A 13,060-nucleotide genomic window follows, 5' to 3' on the forward strand; every position below is an offset into this window, starting at 1 on the left:
TTGCACTACCGTTCACTTGCACTACTGTCATTGTAACTTATTTGCACTACCGTTAGCATTGTATACTGTGAGGGAGTGAATTTGCACGTTCACTCTGTGAAATGCCAGTGAAAATCGCTTGGGTATGAACACAAAAAACGCCTCGAAAAACGCAGGCAATAGCGCTTCAGGAAGCATCGTTGCATTATGAATCAGCGTATTGATTCAGCTGTTCGGAGCAAAGTCACGTGATTTCAGCAGTTTGCCCTGAGTTTGCCGGTTCATAACGCTCTGATGCTTCCTGAAGCAGTGCTTTGAAATCGGCCATCACTATATAAGTCATTATTTTTGTGCACAAAAAATATTCTCGTTGCTTTATAATATTAATATTGAACCACTGTACTTACATGAACTGATTTAAATATGTTTTTAGTACATTAATGGATCCTGAGAGAGGAAATGTCATTGCTCCCTATCCGGCCTCACGGAGCCATCGGAGTTCAACTAAAATATCTTAATTTGTGTTCCAAAGATTAACGAGGGTGTTATGGGTGTGGAACGGTATGAGGGTAAGTAATAAATGACAGAATTTTCATTTTTGGGTGAACTAACCCTTTAACAACAGAGAGAAATATATGTCTACCTCAGATTTAACATTTGATCTGTACACCAGCATCGGGCAATAACGTTATAATCTCGTTCACTGGAGAGAAAGCTGCTTACATGTAGCCTAAACAGGGAAAGTAACCATAAAGACACTGAATTAAACATAAATGCAGCTTTTTTTTGTCTTTATCAGCTTTTCTGCATTTATTCTGGCCCTGATAATCATCACACATTCACTTACCGCTTGCTCTATTTCTGCAAATCCGTTTTTATGACTGAAGAATGACTTACTAGCCATTGCTCTGGTCTTCGTAAACAGCCGCTAGCGGCACCTGCTGGTGAAGCAGACTAACAGCAGATGGAGATCATGCATCGGCACTCTACTGCTTTTCCTGCAGTTCATGGATGTAAAATGTTGAATTTTCTGCCGAATTTGAACCACTGAATTTGTGGAAGCGAATTTGTAAAGCGACTGAAAATTGTCAGTCGAATTTTATAGGTTGTATTTTTGAACAGAATGAAAATTTTGGAAGTGAAATCTGAAAGGTTAATATAAATTATTGAAGTTTTAAAAATGAAAATGTGTGTGAAATGTTTTGAATTGAAATATTCATAGCTTAAGTATACGACGTTGAATTTCAGCATGTTGAATTTCAGCCCATAAAAATGCAAGCCTTAAAAATACATTGCATCTAAATGCAAGCACAGTTAATGTAATGCATTTTTTTTTTTTCAATTAGTGCAATTCAACAAGCTTTGGCATTTAATTACTTCCATACATATATTATGCCTTTGAATGACTCTTAATTTTACAACCGCAAACTCAGAGGTCTCTTTTTGCAGCAGAAAGCTTGGATTTTGTGATGCAGTTCAGAGCAAACTATTATTTGTTTTACTCTCTAACACACAGATGGATTCACAGTTCAAAGATGGACACACAACGAAATTGGAAAATGTTTACATGCACTCACGCAGCTGAACGCACAGAGAGCAATGCTCATGGACACTGAAATGTCTTCCAAGAGATGCCTTTTACTGCTCCATTTAAAATCAATTTAAGATAAAAAAAAAAAGAAAGAAAAAAACATTTTACGCCTTTTTACAACATAAAACGTACTCTTTCAGATGGGACTAATGCTTGAGAGGAAGACAACAACTTTCTAACCACTGACTTCTCTTAAAAGCCCAACATAAGAGGCAATGTCCTTGACAGCCTTTTAGCATGCGCCGAGCACATCTGAGGAGGCTTGTAGAGGTTAGTTCACAAATAAGTAACAGTATAGTTCACATTAAATTAAATGTGTTGTCCATACAAGAAAAGGAGAAAAAAACAACAACTGAAGACTTGTGTGTCATTTCAAACAGTTTAATACTGTTTTGCTGCCTGACTTCCTCTATTGTGTTTGGGTTATAATCTGTATTATAAACTCAGCATAGATAATATAAATAAAAACATTTATCACAGGCTCCTCGTTGTCTGGTGCTGGTCCAAAAGTTATACATACCTCCGTTACTAAAACGTAATGTTATACCAAGCTATGCCGGCTTGTGCCATTTCAGATAAGATACTGGAATTGGCACAGAGCACTGTTTTCATTTTGTTTTTTACACAACTGTTAAATAAACAAGATGTAAATATTTAGTCATTTACATTTTTGACAAAATATTTGAAGTTTGTTTTTGCCCCTCCAAAAAAAAAAAAAAAAAATTCAAACAAAACCACAGCAGGTTTTTAAGTTACAGTTTTTTATTAATATTAAAGTAATATTAAACAGTAATTTATTAATATTAAATCACAATATTTCTGTCACAGTCTGTGTGTTTAGCTTCATTTTCAAGTACTTTTAAGACAAGTTTACACTACAGGACTTTAAACGTCGGCAGATCGCTGTGCTGTTCAGACTACGTGACTTGCTGTGGAGTCTTGAAGTCGTTGTGGTGTTCACACTACGTAACACAACCTACAGGAGGTTACACACTACACGAGCTGACGACAACTGTCACCCAACGACTTTATTTGAAAATGGATGTTGGGAGGAAATTAGATGAAATTTGAATTAATTTTAATTAAAATGAAACCCTTTCAAACATAAGTTTAAAACATTCTGGCAGAGTAAAGGCGGCTGTTATTTTAGAACGTTTCCTTTAATGTTTCCATGACGACGTGTTTGTCACATGACACGCCACAACCAGCTGGCCACACTGTATGACAGATGTATTGCTTTTCTCACCATGTCATCAACTATCTGATATTCCAATTCTCAAGTATGTGCAAGTGAGTGTTTTGTCATTTAAAACCTATATAATGACCTTGATCTTAATATATAAAGTGAATTCATCCATTTGTCCTGAAATACATGTGGCCAGTGAACTGGGAGAACAATAGAGTGAGTGAGCTTTATAGTTACTTACACAATGTGTACCTGATATGAATAAACGTTGGCAAATTATATTTGAATGCTGTTATCGCTGCTTCCATAGACATCAGTGTATTTCATTGGCTGTTGTGTTGCGACACGTGACACCACAGGATATCGAGTCAGCCGACAGCTCCAGATATTTAGAATGTTAGATATTTGTCTGGCGTCTGCGAGGTGTCGGCAATGCGTCAGCGAGCCTCTTTGATGTGTCATTGAGTAGTTCACACAAAGATTGGCAAGCGCCGATTATTTGCTGACTTTCCCCCGATCACAGCCTGATCTGTCGGCAAGCTCGTTAACTTGCAAATCGGGCTTAAAATCCTGTAGTGTAAACTTGGCATTAGTTGGTTTGTCTTCAGTCGCATGTTTCCTTTGTTCTAGTTTCCCGCAATTAATCTGTTACCATGGACACTCATTAATTACTACAGCTGTTTGTCATTGTCTCATCATCACTGTGTATTTAAGTTCCTCTTGAGTTCTCATTCTTTGTCTGGTATTGTTTGTGTGTAGACACGCTGTCATGTTGCCTGCTGACTATTGGATTACCTGAGTTTGTTTAATTAAAGAACTTTTTGTTTGTTGAAACCAGTTTGAACCTTCATCTTCTTCTGAACCATAGTGTTACAGACTACCGGACCTTTAAAATGAGAAGTAAGAAGATTGCTTCCATCAATGTTGCCCCTTGGAATGGCAACAAACTGATGGAAGGAGCTACAATTTGTATTTTCCAAAATGGAACAGACCTTGAGGAGTACATGGAGGAGTTTGTGAGCGTCTGCCATCTTGCCGTCTGCGATGACATCGCGCCCATGGAAGGGTTTTGGATTGGACTCGACGACGAGATCCGGCTGGTGATGCCCGGGGGAAACTCCTGCTGGACACTGGCTAAGTACATCAGCTTTGCCCTGTGGGTCGACGGATCTTCTTTTGCTGTGGGAGAAGCAGAAGAGGGTACAGCAACCAGTGTCCGATCCCACTCACCATCCATTAGAGCCCCAGAGACAGACCCAACGCCCATGCCCACCATGGATACAGAGCCAGAGCCCACCGCAGACCGAGAGACCTAGCCATTACCCGCCATGGAAATCAAGCCTGAGCCAAAGCACACCAAGGAGCCAGAGCCAACAGCCACATCCATCCCGGAAGAGAAGCCAGAGGTCCCAGCTGACCAGGTGTGTGAGCCAGCTGCTATATTTGTGCCAGTGGGGGTGTTAGTGGAACTGGATACAGATGGATGGCTGATAGACTGGGAGTCGGATGTAATGCTTCCCACCCTGCCTCTCCACGAACCTTCTCTGCTGTTGGACCCTTCCTGGACTTATGTATGTTCATCACCTCTGTCTTTATTGTCCCCGCTGGTACCACCCAGCTCAGAATTGTCAATACCTTCATCTCTGGTCCTGTCCAGGCCTTGTTTGCCATCACCATCAGTCCAGTCCTTCACAGAGGGTTCTCCACTGCCACCATCCCTGTCCATCACAGAGCCTTCATCCACACCCAGTCTGTCTATTCTGCACGCTACACCGAAACCAGCCATTCCCTCGGCTGTGCCTCCACTGACTCCCTTCAGCCCCTCACCATCAGCCATGCAGCCCTGATCTTCCCTGGAGCTTTCAATCCCCATCTCTGCCCTGGTGTGAGGAGTCCCAGGCTCCACCTCATCCCTTGGAGCCCTCAGTTCCATCTTGGACCGTTGACCAATCGGCGGCGCCATGGCTCCTTGAACCCTCGGCTCCACCTGGGACCTTCCCTCAATTACACTGGCATAACCTTGGTCCCTCGGCCCCCGTGGTTTCACCTCAGCCACTCGTCGCCTGGACTCCGCCTTGGTCTCCCTGTCCGTCCGTGTCACCGGGTCTCTCGGTCCATTGGACGTCACCTGGGTCTCACCATCTCCCTGCATCACCTCTGTGTTTTGTTTGTTTGTTTTCACAATTAAGAAATGATCAGTATATTATTGGCATCATTAAAATTGTAGCAAAAAAAAAAAACACACCAAGCCGACTGCGGTGAACTAGTGGAGACGAAAGCAGACTGCAGGGTTGGCTCACGTCAGCAGCATCTGGGTCCAAAGTTGCCCTTGCATACCAAACCGACGCTTCACAGCCGACGGCCAAGTAGAACGTCCGTTCTGCACCTGCGTAAGATGAAATGCCTTTCTGTACCAGCAGGTGGCAGTAGCTGAACGGCCAATCAGAATGATCAGATGGCCCATTTTTTTTCCATCGTTAAACAAGTGGATTCAGACACACCCTAAGTGCACTTGCGCCATGCGTTTTAAACCATGCACTTAGATCGTTAAAATAGGGCCCAATGACTCAGTCATGTTGTATTATTTATGCATCAGAAAGACAGTAAATGGACTGTGGTGTCATCTGATGCATAGTTTCACACTGGTGTCCAGGAGAGCTAAAGCCTTTTCAGGTCAGGGGTTCTCAAAGCCTTGTTCGTGTCCTAAGTGGGATCCTGCGTTTAATCCAATAATCTGGCAGAAAATAAAATGTTATTGCTATTGTCATGTAAAGCAGGTCATTCTTAATCTGCCTAGTATGTAGAAACATTCTCCGTCCCTGTTCCTATAATAATCCCTGATAATGACAGACCTAACAAAACCTACTATGCTTTTGTGTGCTGTATTTCTCAGTGCATCTGTATATGATTTTTTTTTTTTTTGTGATAAGACAGGCTAAAGTGGTGTTGAAAGCTTCAGCTGGTGCCCTTACCTCATCCTGCGTATTTGTGACGAGTATGACATTATTGCAAAATTATGTAGGATGTGTCTGTGTTTTAAGTGCTTGTATCACTTAGTGTTCTTTGTTAAAGTCGGCATGAAACAGAAGTTGCAATAGTCTTTTCTTCCCTATTGTGAAATATTTTTGAGTGAAACACTGAGGTTACACTTTATTTTGATAATCCACTTTAGACATTCTACTAACTGTAAGTAACAATGCAACTGCATGTCAACTAATTTTCATTAGAGACTGTTAGGTTAGGGTTAGAGTTAAGGTTAGAGTAAGATAACATATTTTAAAAGTTATTTATAGTCAGTAGAAAGTCTGTTGGGACCATCAAATATAGTGTTAGCACATAGCCTTCTAATACTTTAATGACTGGTACTAGACATGTAGTCGAAATAAAGTGTACCAAAAAACATAGGGCAGGACTTGAATTTGTTCACTGGAAATTGATTGGATTGTTGTCATTTACTATTGCTTTGCACTTGTGAGTGACAGGTTGTCCCGACTCTGTGCTGAAAAACACATCGTCAGAGAAGAGAAGATATGTTGCTGCAAGTAGGAAGGGAAGTAATTTTGATTAAAGATTAGATGAGCACATGAATTAAATATATATATAATATATGATGTGCAAGGATAAATCATTTGTAATAAATAATGCAATAGTCCTTAATTTTTTTTGGTGATGATTTTATGGTGACTTTCAGTTCAAATACCTTGGTAATAGACAGAAAAGAGAGGCCAAGATGAAGTTCTCCACAGACAGGTTGTCCTACTGACATGGTACAAATCCAACATTACACTGTTGGATTTCTGACAATTTTGTGGTGGCCAATTGGATAGATGGTCTCAGTCCCAGATGTGCAGACAGATGGTTTGCACTGTGAAGGGATTTGGGTTTGTGCACATGCATGTGTATCTGAGAGGAACAAAATGTAGAGTCCAGCACTGGTTTGGTTCATACTGTGCAGGTAAAGATATGATCAGCAGATGTTTAGCTAACAGTATGTGTGCGTGTGTTCAACTGATTTTTTTCCTCAAATGGTCTTTTACAGATGCTGTGAATACAGGTGACTGAATTGAGCTCTTAAGATTCTGACTCCATGGAAAATCTGTTTGGGTTCAGTCCAAGGGCACTGCAACAGAATCTGTCTTGAGGTTTACATACTGCACTTGTTAGAGTCATTGGCCAATTCAGTTATAGCAGTGTAATATTACTGATTATTAATTTTTAGATGAACTCCATTTAATGTATCCAAAGCCTGCAGCAAACATCTTGTATAATTCACATGCACGCACGCATATACATACATATCTATCTCTATAGTATATATATATATCTTAATCAGTATTATGCTATGTTATGTTATGTTATTATGTGAAACCCGAATAGTTTATTTATTTATTTATTTTAAGATTAATATATACTTAAAAACAAAGAAAATACCCATTAGCTGCAAACATATGACCTCAGCATATAAATGCATAATAGAAGTAAATAACATTTAACATTTGTTGGCACTTGCTTTTGGAAAGTCCATTAACTTATTCAGTGCTTTTAACAGTGAATGTCAATAAGGTCCTAATTAATTAATGTGTGCATGACATGAAGATAATTGTTCTAGGTGAAATTAAGGGCCATAATTTGAATAAACAAAAATAAATGTAACTCTTCTCTACGTAAGCCAGACAAACTGTACTAAGTGTACAGGCAAGCAATTAGACATAAACTTGAGGAAGCTTGCTAGCCATTAATGAGCAATTTAATGTGAGATTTTGTATTTTATTGTTTCAAATATAGTGCACATCATTAATCTGAATTAAATTTAGTTCAGTGAATTGAAAAGTTCAAGTTAATGTGAGTCACACTGATTCTATTCTGTACAATTCTGGATAAATTTCATGGGAAATCCACACTGCATCAGAAGTTGATGCTATGGCAACGTTAATACCCACTATGCCATACTGACTAGTGCCTGTCCTAGTGTGAATCATGTCCATGTTATAGAACCTCACAAATATATGCATAGAAGATCAGCCCACTGCATCACACACTTCTTGACAATAAGGCTGCATTTACACTGCAAGTCTTAATGCACAGATCCGATCTTTTGACCATATCCGATTTTTTTGGACGACGTGCTTACATTTCTTTTAAAAGTGACCTGTATCGGATGTCTCCTTTTTACACTGCACTTGGCGAAACGTACCAAAAATAGCCTATATGACACATATATCAATTTCACAATATATCCCATATCAATTTCAATGGTACATTGAGCTTAATTTATTGACATGAATTCATATAGAAACCCTTTTTAATGCAATAGTGACATCCCTACATCAAAATAATACAAATTCTTCACGACAGTATTCGTACGCAGCTCCGATGGAAGTGTGCGAGTTGAATAATACTTGAGTAGTAGGTAGATATTCACTGCTTTATGGGCTCGAATCCACAATCCTATACTATTTTTTTTTGTTTTTGTCATTAAAACCAGTGCTTTCATCAGTGATTGTATATCAAGGGCAGTTGCAAGTTTGTGTACTTTTTATTTTGTGGTTTCAATGGAGCGAATTGGGACTGAAGCGCACGTCTGTGCACGAGCCGTCGTCACTGACAACAGCGGCAACGAGCACTCAGTGTGATTTCATGGGCAACACATTTCAACGTCAGATTGCCTTTTATTTAACACAGACAAATTAAATTAATAATCTACCAGTCAACTAGTTATAAGTATGTCTGTACCGCGAAATGTTAAAAAACTCACTTTTCAATGATGCAGCTGGAGTGGCATTTACAGGGGAATATCTGATCTGTCCGCTTACACTGCAGTTGCAAACGCACGTAATTTATAACCACATATGAATGAGGCCTGAAACCGATCTGTATAAATCGGAATCCATGCGCTTTTTTCCTGCTTACACGGTCGTGACTCATATCCGATCTGTGCCACATGGGAGGAAAAAATCGAAATTGGGTCACTTGAACCATGCAGTGTAAATGGGGCCTAAGGGAGGCCACCATATATCAAATGTGCTCTGACAGCCATAGGCATAGGTTGTCCGCACGCCTCATAGGCAAGAGAGATAGCCCGTCTGGGTAACCCAAAGCAGACTAACGGTTAAACGGTATCCAGTGGTCTGACTGGAAACAGCAAGTTTAGCTTCTCCTGGACCGCCATCTGAAAAAGAGGTGGGCAAAATATCTACAAGATTATAGACCGTGCCACATTGGTGGGTACCTCTGGCACGTAACCCAGTCTAGGGTGAAAGGCCTTCATCATGCCAGCAGCAAACTCTTAAGTGCAACCATCTGCAGATCCGATTTGAGATTTGGATGTATATACATAATACAATGGAGATATATATAATATATACACACTCTTTACTAGGGGTGTGACAAGATCTCGCGACACTAAATTGTGACGAGATTTCTTGTCAAGGCGAAAAGCAGTCTCGTGATAGTGTGAGGGTGAAATTAGGAAATAATATGCCACAGCTATGTTTACATTATGCCTCCACTGTCATTTTGCTTTTTATAGAAATAAAAAAAAACATTTAATTCAGTTGGATAACGCTCCCTATTACAGTTTTTCTCCATTGGTTTGGCTCATTTTTTGAAACAGAAATTACATTCTCAAAACTCTAAGCTCATTTGGCAAAACAGTCTTACAGTTTAGTACAACACTATATCTCACTTGCAAAAGCTCATATCTCTCCCAAAACTGTTCACTCATGTTTCAAAACTAAATTCCTTTTCCATATAAATAGTCAGTGCCACAGAAATGGCAAAGATCCTTCTCAATTGCTTTGGCTCATTTCTCAAAACAGACCGGACATTCTCAACACACTTGGTGTTTTTGTCAAAATAATGTGGATGGTTCAGCACAACACCATGGTTTACCTGCAAAAGCTCATACCTCTCCCAAAACATTTCACTCATGTGTCAAAACTAAATTTCCTTCTCATTTAAACAGTCAGTGCCCCCAAAATGCTTCGTCCCTTTGGCATTGTGTAAGCACTGCAAGTCAAAATGTTTAGATGTTTTGTCACTATGGCACAATGGTAACTGTACTGTACTGTTTGTCTAGCTAACAGAATACAATGGTGTAAATAAAACTGAAAAAAAGAAATAGGATTTTAGTGTAAGAGTAGCCTCCAAGGTTTGACATCACACATTGCACCCATACTGTCAAGGAAATTGTAACCATTTTTATTCACACAAGAAAAAAGTAAAAAGAAAAAGTAAAAAGAAAATGTATACAGCATAATATACTGTAATATAAACACACAACAAAAAAACAATGAAAATTATATGCAGCCTACAGTGCTGTAAAGAAAGGTTCTTTACTGGTTGCTGTCCTCACCCTCCTGGCCATCCACACGCTGCTGTCTGTCTGGCCACAGATTCTCGTCCACATCACAGCGTATATTCTCCCTTGCGATGCAACGTGGGAAGAAACGATGTGAATGTCTCATCCATCCCTGATAAAAACTCACTTGCCTATAACTTTCTACTAATCCTGAAGACCTTGATTAGCTGGTTCAGGTGTGTTTGATTAGGGTTGGAGCTAAGCTCTGCTGGACACTGGCCCTCCAGGACCGGAGTTGTCCATCCCTGCCCTACAGTTATCACCTGTAATATCGTCACACGCTGCATCCATTGCATTGAGCAGGGACCTCTGATCTTGAGCCCTACGCTCATACACTCTCCACCTCCAAGCGGAGAAAAACTCCTCAATAGGATTGAGGAAAGGAGCGTAAGGTGGTAGGAAAACCATGACCATCCTTGGATGAGTCGTGAACCAGGCCCTGATGAGCGGGCCACGGTGGAAATTCACATTGTCCCATACAATAACATATTGTGGTAATTGAGGCCCTATGAGACCTCTCTCATTTTCAGGGACCAAATCAAGTTACAAGAAGATGAGGAGCTTCTGGGTATTGTATGGGCCAAGACTAGGGATGTGAGTGGCCACACCATTCTCAGATATGGCAGCACACATGGTTATATTGCCCCCTCGTTGGCCTGGAACATCCACCGTGGCCCGGTGACCAATAATATTACGGCCACGTCTTCGGCCCTTGGCCAGGTTGAAACCAGCTTCATCCACAAACACGAGGATGTGAGGGGTCTCGTTTCCTTCCAATGACATTATTCTCTAAAATGGTGTAAAAAAAGAAAACATCAAATCAGTCATTCAGAAGAGTCATACACTACAGTTACAGACAATTAAACAGGAATGTTCTGTTTTTTCCACAAGTTCAATATACTACTGGCCATAGGCGCCAATTTATGTTTTGCTGGTGGGTGCCCAGTGCCCCACATCATTCACACCCCACATCCCTCCCCCGCAATTACAGCCATATTATACTATAGACAAATCCGCGATCAAATTTTGAATTCCATGATAGTCTCGTGGTAGAATTTTTGTTAATAGAGTCAGAGATCCAGCCGTGCTCTAATTATCAGTGGTTCGAATCTGCCCTCATATAGTTTTTTTCCCTCACAAAGTTCAAAGAAGTTCATTAATGTTTGTATATCGAGAGCAGGGTCAAGCGATAGACTAACTTACATGATTTCAAAAACAACACGTTTTAGCACTAGTTAGCTTATTTAACTCAAATTAACATCAACTGGATGTTTCGTTTGCATTATATCCGTGCAGCGAGATGACAATTTCGACCCAAAAACACATTCTTTTCACAAGTGTTGTAGCGAGTCGTGCTCTCGCTGATATCTGATGCAAGGAGAGTTTGAGTTTGAGCGCACGCATGTATCTGATCTGATTGAGAACAGAGTCATTTGTGCTCGCGCATCACTTGGATGCGCTCTCGACGTTTGCCATTAAAATATCGCCATAGAGACAGCCTTAAATAAACTATAAAAAGGGTGAAGATCGTGTCTGAAAGCTCCAATCGATTTTTATTGGTTAAATCAATGGAGAATATCTCGTATTTTTCCGTGGGTGCTCGACCATTTCCGTGGGTCCTCCAGCCACGGGATCGGCGCCTATGCTACTGGCCACTACTCCAGTGGTTCCAAACCTGGGGTACATGTACCCCTATGCAGAGGTACTACAGGGGGTATTTGACAGAAAGGGGAGGGGGAAAATCATCAATGACTAGACTTACTGAAATGTTACAGTAAAACGTCTCGGGTTACGTCTGTAAACCTGGTTCCCTGAATAAGGGAACGAGACGCTGCGTAGTCGCTTTGGGAACACCTCTGCGCGTTTTGTCTTGAAGCACTCGTGAAATCGAACCAATAGTGTGACGGGACGTCAGTGCGGGTGACGTCACGGACCAGGAAGCTATAAAGCACTCCTGAGAACAAAGAACGCCAGCTTCTGATATGGATGAAGCAGACGCTCACAGGCGTGCAGGGAGTATGGCTAAGCTACGCAGCGTCTCGTTCCCTTATTCAGGGAACCAGGGTTACAGACGTAACCCGAGACGTTCCCTTTCATGGGAACATCGACGCTGCGTAGTCGCTTTTGGAACGCTATCCCAACTAGGCCATAAGACCAAGTGCCTGTCTGTTATCTTATGACGAGAGCACCAAGGACCCTGGAGTGGAGCCCAAATCAAGGTTATACAACCTAATGAATGTATGCTGAGATGACCACCCAGCCGCATCACATATCTCGTTAATGGGAACCCCCGAGATCAAAGCCTTTGAGGCAGCCATACCCCTAGTAGAGTGTGCCCGGACAGCCAAAGGTGAAAGCTGCCCGTATGACTCATGGGCAAGAGAGATGGCCTCGACCACCCACTTGCTCATTCTTCCTGATCCGGATTAATCAAAGGAGGAGGACAAAAGGCCTGCAGTACAATCGGTCCTGGGACGTTGGTGGGGACCTTGGATTTATAACCAGGTCTAAGATGAAGGAAAGCCCTGAACATACAAGGCGCAAATTCCAAACATGAGGGAGCAACCGAAAGTGCTTGAAGATCTCCAATTCTTTTGAGAGATGATATTGCCAACAGGTGGACAGTTTTAAGAGAGAGGAATCTTCCAGACACCTCCTCTAATGGTTCAAAGGGAGCCTCAGCTAACCCTTCCAACACAATAGCCCAGTCCCAGACCGGAGTTTTGTACGCACAGAAGGCCTCAGCCTCTGGGTACCACAGAGAAAGCGTATAAATGGGGAGTCTCTTCCACAGAAGAGTCCCCCAAAAAAGCATGATAAGTGGAAATAGCCACTGTATAAACCTTCAAGGTAGAAGGAGATAAACCATCCAAGTTTTATACTTTGTGAAATTGCAGCACAAGACTGATAGAAGAGCGGAACAGGTCCAGCTGACGTTGTCTAC

Source organism: Chanodichthys erythropterus, chromosome 12 (genome assembly GCF_024489055.1).
Source record: "Chanodichthys erythropterus isolate Z2021 chromosome 12, ASM2448905v1, whole genome shotgun sequence".
NCBI lineage: Eukaryota > Metazoa > Chordata > Actinopteri > Cypriniformes > Xenocyprididae > Chanodichthys > Chanodichthys erythropterus.